Here is a 9,349-nt window from a genome sequence, read left to right on the forward strand (position 1 = left end):
ATCAAAATGATTCTGAAAAAAGTTTATGTAAAATTTATGACTTTGGAAGATACAACGAAGGTTCAGGGATTGTGAAGGATATAACGGAGGACCAAAGTCACTGAAAGATATAGGTCGATTACATGTCAGGTTCGAAATAAGTCGGATAATATCAATTATTTATCAGATTAATCTTGGGTTCGGATTCATATAAGGTCGAATGCAGGTCGGGTTCATTTTGACATTATTATGTTCAATTCAGATTCAAGTCGAATGCAGGTCGGGTTCGATTTGATATTATCATGTTCAATTCAGATTTAAGTCGTTCACAGGTCGGGTTCAAATCCAAAATTAACCGATCCAACTCAGGTTTAGGTCTACATCAATTCAGACTCAAATCGATTTTGTATCATAACCACCTTGGATCACAAACAATTCTAACTCAGGACAATTTCAATCAATTTTACAGGTCAAGTAAATTTTTTACCTCCCTATTTGGTTATCACGAATTTCAGTTGTTGCAATCAATGAATAAAATAGGGTCGTGAACATTGTCATTAAAGGGTTAAAAACATAGCAGAGAATAAAAAATAAGGATTTAAATAGTGGTTCGCTATCATAATGGAGTCTATTATATAACGGTAACGGTGTTGTTTGAAATTGTTATTGCATGACCGCGATACTCGTAATCACCACAATAACGTCTACTATGTCCATAATTGAGATAAATCCTTGTTGGTGCAATTTAAATCCTTGGAGAAAACTATATCTTACATTATGAATGAATCTCAGAAATGGCTGGTGCAAGAACCACCTTGTTGTGGACTGGTGAGTTCAGCGCATGGCCAAGGGCTTACCTCGACTGCAGCCCCACTTACATAAGAGCACTTCCATGGAGGTGTTAGTCCTGCCATGCTGTGGAGGCTAACGTTTGAAAGACAGATGCCAGTGAAAGGGGCGTCCTTCAGGCCTTGCATTGAACCTGCTCGCTGAACTTTCACACCCCAAATGTTCTTTAATGTAACATCCTTGACATTTGGGAGGCGTTTGGGTTAAACTGGTTATCAGGGTGGTCGCCAATATCGCCTGCCACTTTTATACCGGTTCTTACGTTTTCCATGAACACTTCAGACACCGTGATGTTCTTTATAAACCCTCCCCTGCCGATGTTGGTCTTGATGTGAACACCAACTCCGGTGTTGTAAAGAATTATGTTCTCGGCCAACACATTCTCTACTCCTCCGGATGTTTCACTTCCCACGGCTATTCCAGCAAACCGGGTTGTCCCCGTTACTCTTCGGATGGTGATGTAAGAACTGGGGTGTGCATAAGCGATCCCGTATTCATCCCATCCGCTCTTCACCGCGACCAGGTCATCGCCGGTTGAAATGAATGAGTCCTCTATGCAGACATTGGAGCTTGAATCTGTATGTATGATAGTAAACAATGTTGAGTCTCCAAGAAAATTTTCCATTCAAATAAATCAAAAGAACATGGGACATCATAACTTAGGTTTGAGTTTTACAGGATTACATGCGGTTCAACCTGCCTGATTGCTTGCTTGAGTGAGAAAATGAAACCCTAAGATGAATTTAACGAATGAAAACTGCACTCATTTTGTTTTTACCTGGATCAATCCCATCAGTATTTGGGGAGTCGGGTGGAGCCAGGATGGTAATATTTCGAATAACAACATTGCTGTGAAGAAGATAAAAGAATTTACTAATTTATTAGCTCTGGCAACAAACTGTGCCATAGAAACACCTTTGGAGCACCTTGCAATGGGCATACATGTAAAACAAAGTGTGCCATGCAAAAATTACCTGCAATAAACAGGGTGAATGTTCCAGAAGGGGGAATTTATAAAATCACATTGGAAATGACAATGCCTCTGGAATCCACAAATTCAACGAGATTTGGTCTTGTAAACTGGAGAGTCCTCTGCCTCCACATGTTCCACCAGATCTCTCCTTGACCATCAATTGTGCCATTCTCACCTGTTAAGGTTAAAACAAAACAAACCATGGAGATTCAAGTACAAGACATAAACCGTGTCAATAAAACAAACCTATGTAAAACATACGAGGAAAGTTATCAAAATATTCAGAACAAATACCTGTGATCACCACATCTTCCAGTCCATCTCCATGAATAAAGCTCAAATATCTTCCTCCAGGGCGTTCCCTTCCCCTTCCATAAGATGGCAAGGGAGCAATTAAGGGCCAGTTCAAAGTGTCCTGAGATGTTAATCCAAGAAGAAAGTTTTATGACTCTCCAACATATCATAACATATTAAGAGAATAACAATGCAGTGCAGTTTTTAAAACTTTCAAATATGGAGAAATGTTTAGAAGAAGAGAGCAAATTTCTGTTCGAGAGGAAAACACTTTGTGCCAAAGGGAGTGAATAGAAAAACGTTATTTCAAAGGACAGACTCGTATAAGTATATGATAAACGCTTTTGTGCTGTTAAGTTTTTATCATTAGGTGATCAAAACAGAATTAAAATATAATATTAGATATATTTTCAAGAAAATAGTAATTAAGTAATCAAAACAAAAACTAAATAATAAGTGGATGACCCAAATAGATAATTTACTCTAAAAATAATTATAAAATCAATATTTGCCTTTCCAAGAAAAATATAAATATAAGATATTGTTGACCACTCGTACATTTAAATTTTTAACTTAGTACTTAGACTATTATTTTTGTTCTGTTTTGGTACTTAAACTTTATTTTTTTTCAAAATCATACTTAATATTTAATTTGGTTTGTGGTAGTTTTCTATGGATAAATTACATCAGTCATCCCTCAATTATCTTCTTGCTCCTATTTTGGTCACTAAAGTATAAAAATTTTCAATTTAATTGCTCAACTTCAAATCGTTCCTATTTTAATCACTCTAATTATTAATATTTTTGGTTATATGATGTTTATTATTATTATTTTATTAATATATAATTAAAAAATAAATTTAAAAATATACCCAACCCAAAAATTATACCACAAACCTTAAATCACAAACCCCTTATATATTAATAAAATAAGTTAAAGTGATTAAAATAAGAGTAATTTGAAAGTTAAGGGATCAAATTAAAACAAATAATCTTAAATAACTAAAATAAAAGTGAAAATATAGTTGAGTGGTGAATTATTTATTTTACCCATAAAAATATAATGTACAACACTTCATTTGAGTTTTTAATAGTGAAATATCAAAATAAAACATAAACTAAATGTTGTACGATTTTGAAGAAAAATAAAATTTAAATACTAAAATAAAATTTAAATTTAAATTTAAATATTAAATATTAAACGTATAATAATAATAATAATTCTAACATTGTAAGAGAGATGCATTATATTATCAATCTAGATTAGATATGGCACCGAGTTGGACAATTCAATGCTCGCCATCTCTGTGTCGGTTTCAAAGAAAAAGCCATAAATACCATGCACACATGGGACCATACTAGGGAGGCTCAACATGTTTTCTTTTTCACCCCAATTCTTTAGAAGAGCAGTCTTGAAAAAGAATGACCCTTGCAATTATGATCAATTCATTTTAACTTACCAAAATACAGCGCCAATAATAGGTAAGAGAGTAGTAATTAAGATATGGAGTTACCTGAGTAGCTTTGATAACAGCACCTTGAGCCAAATAAAGTGTCATGTGGCTAGTAAGATTGAAAGTATCCGTTAAGTAAACCCCAGAAGGCACATAAAGTAGAGTGCCACCTCTCCTTCTCCGATGCTGAATCAGATATATAGCTTTCCGGAAGGCCTCGGTATTGAGCGTCTTCCCGTCGCCGACACCGCCAAAGTCTGTTATCGATATCCTATGGTTTCTGTAACTCACGGGTACAATCCCCGAACACGTTATCACGCCCCCATGAGAACTGTGAACCCAAAATGAGGCTTCAAGGAAGAAGCAACAAAGCAAAAATGAACCCAGTGCTCGTAACATTCTGTTTCAAATTAGAAAAAGAAATTGAATTTTATTTGGAGAAAAAGAGAAAAGTAAGGAAATGGGTTGATGGAATACTGGGTGTAGATCTGGAGATTGAAACAAGGAGATAGCTCCAATGGGTTTCTTTCTGTATATTTTTTTTATTTAAGAAAAGAAAGGATTGGTACTGGTAGAAAAGAAGAAATCGGAAGATAATGGAAGATTGACAATAAACTTTTGATCTTTAAGAAAAGAAAATAAGTTGATAAAAACGAGAAGTGAATGACAAAGCAAAAGGCTTAAGGAAGAAGAAAGAGAGTGTGTGTGAATGGGTTTAACCGATTCTAAAAAAGAAAAGGAAAAAATAAGGGAGGTAGGCATCGAAACTCAAAAGAGATGCATGACCCATTAGTTAAAAACGGAAACTTTTTAGCTTATATCACGAAAATATGGATGATAATTTGTTTAATTCCATTTTTATGAGTTTTCTAATCAAGGTAAGAGATATTTTATTTTTAAAAATTATATATTTAAAAAAATTATAATCTCGAGAGTATGAATTAAAAATATGATACTCAACTCATAATATTTCAAACTATATAATCTCGAGAGTATATGTCCAAGCCACCACCTCCCCTCCCAATCCAGCACCGGACGGTGAATGCCACTCGTAGCAAGAATCGTCTCTCACCTTGTTTGTGTTATTGGGTTGAGTTGTTGCATCACACTTCTTGAAGTCGATAATTAAAAGCACCCAACAGCTGTAGACTAAGATTAGGCCTCAGTTTGAGAAGCTGGACTTTTATTCTGAGTCCCATAAATGGATCAGGTCAAGGGTCCAAACAAAATCTATATGGTAATAAGATGAACACTACCCTGTGCTGAACCAATGGAAAGAGTACATAGAAGCATCGCCAAGGCCAACTACTGCAACAAACATTGAAAGGTCTAAAAAAAAAAAAAACATACATTAATATTATCATTTTATAATAAATTGGTCACTCGACCATTAACCACTCAATCTCTGTCTTCATTGCGACCGTATTTAACACACGCCATAGCATCTTAGAAACACAGCTCATCTCATCTCAACAACCAAATATGATTTGAAAGGGAAGATGGGTTTACTTGTTTGACCAAGTGTTATTCTAACTTCCTGTTTGTCATCGCCCATATCTTTCCTTCTGCATGAAAATCTACTAGCCTTCAACAAAAGAAAGGAGATGCATAGACAGAACATGAAGATCGATTTCGAGGTTGCTTGCCTTGTTTTTCTCTCTGCCATTTCACTTACCTTAGATGACTCGCCTCCTGCATCCACCAACTCACGACCAACATGTCCAATGGACCTCATGTGCATGACAAGAATCACATGGAACTCATCTCTTTGTCTTAACTTCCACCCTAACTCAACCTCCAAAGCTAAAATTGCACAACAAAACTATTGCATGTCTATATTATCGATCATTGGTATTGGACTTGCCCAACATCCACTAATTTTTGTTTGTCTGTTGGAAATATGTTTCATTGAAACATAAATTTACGTCAATATTTGTATTATGTGACATAAAATTAAACCTCACCGTGATCTTCACTCTAAGTGTGTTATTAAATGTCTAGTGCGACAATGTATCTTTTTATTGTCACGTATCGTTAAACGTATAGTGACTTTTATGTATAATATCACTTTATAATTTTTATTCAGTGAAAACTAGTTGCGTAATTAAATAAAATAAAGTTCTATCATTAGTCATTCATATCGTCACTAATAATATTAAATTTTACTGTATAAATGACGAAGAAAATATCATCACAATTCTTATTTAAAAATTATTAAAAAATAAGGATTATAAAATTACGACAAAAACCTAAACTTTTATATAAATTACAATAAAAGTCTAATTTTTTGTATGTTACAATAAGTACCAATTTTTTTTATAAATTATAGTAAAGACCATTTTTTATAAATTAATAAAAATGCTAAAACTTTTTATAAATTACAATCAAAGGAAAAAACTTCTCAAAAATCACAATAATGTCCTTGATAAATTAAATTAAATTAAAATCCCATATATTTTATAAATTATAATAATACCCCGTATTTTTTACAAATTAAAATAAAAGCCCAGAATTTTATAATCATTACAGCAATTACCTTCTTTATTGGATAATAATAATAAAATAAATAAATGAATAGATTAGTTATTAAGGGAACAATTTAGATTGATTACAAGGGTTTTGTTCGTAATAATAGAGGAGCAAAATCGATCGAGTTTTGTTCGCACGACACTGACAAGACTAATGGGAGCGGCGGTGAGGCGAGTCGACGCTTAGATCGGCGACAATCGGTGAAACAAGGCGGCGTGATTTTGGGGTTTTTTCATGATTCAGTCGAACGTCGATTAACGACAAACGACGACGATGCTCGACTTGAAACCAATGGGGTTTTGGTCGGAGGATGCGACGGCCACAGTAGGGGTGGCAGTGCACTTCACGGAGGCCGGACGATGACATATTCGGTAGTGGATGGTCGGTGGGCTAGGGATTTGGGGGTTTAATTTGGAGATTGGGTATAAAACCTGATTTTAGCCTTCAATATATATATAATTCAAAAAAATCATAAGCAGTGCCTTGGCCTAAACGACTAAGGCATGGGCGGTTACCTGGGGTCGGGGTTCGAATCTTCATAACACATTGCCTAACTTTTTTCCTATGACCATAAATGGTTAAATTTGAGAACAAGCCCATGAAGTTTATGGAAAATTCAATAATTATCATAAAACTTTGAAAACTTACAATTTGGTCCCTAAAATTAAAATTAAATCAAAATAATAAAAAATCGGGGTGTGACAATTCTCTCATCCATAAAAGAAATTTTTTCCTCGAAATTTACTCAAATCAAAGAAATATAGAAATTGAACTTCCATCAAATCTTCTTTCTCTCAAGTATCCTTTACATGTATATGATTCCTCTACTAGACCTTAACCAGTTGAGTAAGTGTTTTAGGCAAAACTCTTCCTTATCAAAATTCCATAATTTTAACAGAATTCTCCTCGTAGAACCAAACATACCATAATTATCAGTTCTTAATCAAAATAATACTTGCTTAACTTCAGTGCAAGATACAGACATAACTGATTTCTTACATACATAATGGAATCACCTTGAAATTTACACTTTTACTATGAACACGTTCCCTTTCTTTTAATCTCATATTGATCAAATCATTGAGATAAAAGACTCAACACTTATTAGGTTTCAAACTCATAAAATTGAAACAAGCATGATTTCAAAATTCTCCAATTCAGTACATCAGTATAGAACCTTTTGAGGCGTAACACATTGGTTAGGTTTGGACCAAATACCTTGTTCTCCAATCTATTTGGGTAGTAGATCTTAATCTCAAAAATTTACTTATAAAGGTTGGTTACAAGTTTATCATCACAGAGTGTTTGGGGGGTAATAACTCAAATTCAGGTCGGGAGTCAGGTCAAAAATTCTTAAACAAATAATCTCTCATGTTACCTGTAGTGTAACTTCCAAAATTGGGATGAATACTGGCATTATTCTCTTTTTGTACAAATTGAGTCATAACAGATAAGATACTTTGGTATACTTATTACATAATGATTACTTGACATTAGAGTTCCGACTCACAAGAGTACGGTCATAATTTAGGGGAATGTACAGAATAAACATCTTATAACAGTCGATCGGTTGATCTACCCAGAAGACTCAACTCAACCTAAGCTCTGATACCACTAAATGTAACACCCTTAGGCTGATGTTGATGACCTGATCTGGTATGAGGTGTCACATTAGGGCCACCGGAGCGACCCAAACTGAAAATCCTAGAAATTTTAAAATTTTCATTTATTCATTTAAAACTGTAAAATAATTTATATATATAAAATAAAAGTTCAGAACATCATTTATATATTAAAGTAGAATTCAACAATATCCAGTAATAAAACAAGTTTCAGAATCGAATATAAAAACATAATACAACATACATGCCCTCTAATCACATGCACCGTACTCCACAAGCAACGTCGGTGGAACTCCTTTACTGATGTCGATATCTGCACTGGATCGATTCTTTTAACCTAAAATGGTGAGTAAAGAGTGAGCTTTGGGAAGCTCAGTAATAAAGAGCTATCATATGAATACAATAGGTCATCGGGTATATGGTAAAGCATAAATTCCTTAGTGGAATAGTCATTATCAGATTCTAACGGTGAATTAAAATTTCATTAGCTAAGTCTTCAATTATAAACATGAATTTACAGTCTGAATGAAGTATTCAGAGAGAGATAGATTCAAAAGATTGAATTGAGGAGTCTAGTGTGTTCCGACAAAATAGAGAAATGTGTATATATCATTTAAAAACATTAGTAGTTTAAAACATATTTTTAAAACCACAATAATACCCTCCAACCGAACATGGATATGTAGTTTGCCCAAAACTACGTCCATAAAGACTTACACTAAGCACACAACAAATGTGCCATCCAAAGGAGTACCTTGGGACCTATGTGCCGACCCAAGGGTCTCCTTAGGTCCGTAAGGAATTACCAACTTGATCAGAGTTGAACCTCCATACTCCCGATTTTTTTCCTCTGACCAAAAATGGTTAAATTTGTGAACAAGCCCCTGAACTTTTGAGTCGGATCGAATATTTTTATCCTAAACCCAACTTGACCCGAACTTTATTTTTTTTAAAATGACCTGATTGGGTCGGGTCAAGTATTTTTCACCCTAAACTAACCCGACCCAAGCCGAACACAACCTCTAAAAAACTTGATTTAACCCAACCCGAACCATTTTTTTAAAAAAAATTGACCCGACCAAGTCATAAGCCATCGGATTTGGATCTCACACCCATCCCTATCTATGACATCATAACATGACAATTCATCTCACAATAATTTTTTTAAATAATTTTTTATATTAAAAAATATTTGTATTCACACTTAAGAACTCAAATGTAATACCATTTACTCGACAATTACAAACACCTTAAAGTTTACAACATTGGTTGAAAACGACTACTAAAAGATTTAAGACAATTAATACAAAATAATACAACATTGTGTTAGCTATAATCCTTCCTTGCACATCATCGATTCTCAAATCCATTCTCTACGTAAGTATATCATAATTCTTTATTTTGAATTTATTAAAATGAAAAAATTTGAGGGTGATACAATCACACTCTGATAAATATTGGTGGTAACTCTTCGAACCATATATTTTAAGAAACCTCAATTTATTAAAGTAAACTTTAAAAGATGATTAGTTTCCTAAATAAAGTTTAAGTACCAAAATGTAATAAAATTAATAGTTTATGTACTAAACATTGAATTTACCCTAATTTTATTTACTCTTTTGTTATTTTGGTATTGATATCACTTCAGT

The 9,349-nt window shown here is 33.8% G+C and overlaps 1 pseudogene; it reads right to left on the reverse strand.

Annotated features, from left to right (window-relative positions):
- Positions 1-593: 593 nt before the first annotated feature.
- LOC120117469 lies at positions 594-4,247 on the reverse strand (annotated as a pseudogene).
- Between the last annotated feature and the right edge of the window lie 5,102 nt (positions 4,248-9,349).

This window comes from Hibiscus syriacus, unplaced genomic scaffold (genome assembly GCF_006381635.1).
Source record: "Hibiscus syriacus cultivar Baekdansim isolate YM2019G1 unplaced genomic scaffold, ASM638163v2 tig00110319_pilon, whole genome shotgun sequence".
Lineage (NCBI taxonomy): Eukaryota > Viridiplantae > Streptophyta > Magnoliopsida > Malvales > Malvaceae > Hibiscus > Hibiscus syriacus.